The sequence below is a fragment of the Anneissia japonica genome, unplaced genomic scaffold (genome assembly GCF_011630105.1).
Source record: "Anneissia japonica isolate Jap-2015-1 unplaced genomic scaffold, ASM1163010v1 scaffold285022_len42146_cov126, whole genome shotgun sequence".
NCBI lineage: Eukaryota > Metazoa > Echinodermata > Crinoidea > Comatulida > Comatulidae > Anneissia > Anneissia japonica.
In genome coordinates this window covers 1-738 of record NW_022717173.1, presented here as the reverse complement: position 1 = coordinate 738, position 738 = coordinate 1, and positions in this window count along the sequence as shown.

The following is a 738-nucleotide window of genomic DNA, read 5'->3' as shown; positions in this document are numbered from 1 at the left end:
CTGTACACATTACGTCATTTCTATTTTAACTTTACGACCGCGATCATGCATATCAATACTTTCAGCGAACCAGAATCCACGATGGTTTTACCGGCGAAAATAGGGTCTTGGCTGCGCTTATCATCATCCAAATCCAAAATGTCGGATAGTGATGTTTCAAACAGCAATGAGGCGGCCGCACCTGGTTCATCAAAGACAAATGCAAAAATGATACGCCAAAAAAAAAAGAGATCTGCTCAGAGTGCACCAGAGAGCATCTAGGCCTAAAAATTTCCGGGGCCCTAGGCCCCGACCCACGCCTGAATTGTTTCGTTCCTGTGCAAATCTCCATCCACAGCCAAACTCAAACTTGGCATGTATGATATTATTTATTTTAACATAACTGACTGAATGCTGCTGTCGTCGTCGTGTTTTGTACGTATTGCCAGGGAGTTGTTATAGTGTATTGCACACTAACAGCAACGTCAATTGCCGTGTTCATCGTATGTAAAAGACTTTAGGTAGGTAAGCACATTCGATTCAATACTATAATGTAAAATGTTGTTCAGATCACGTTAATTTTTACTAAAACACACGTTACACCTACTAGACGACAAGCAGCTAGTAGTCGACTTACCACAACTACCTAAGTTCACGCTAGGGCCTAGACGTTCGCATAAACAACACAGACAACTCTCTAGTGTAAACTGTATACTCTCGCGATAGAAAACAAAATTTCCGCAAAATATTAAACACGTT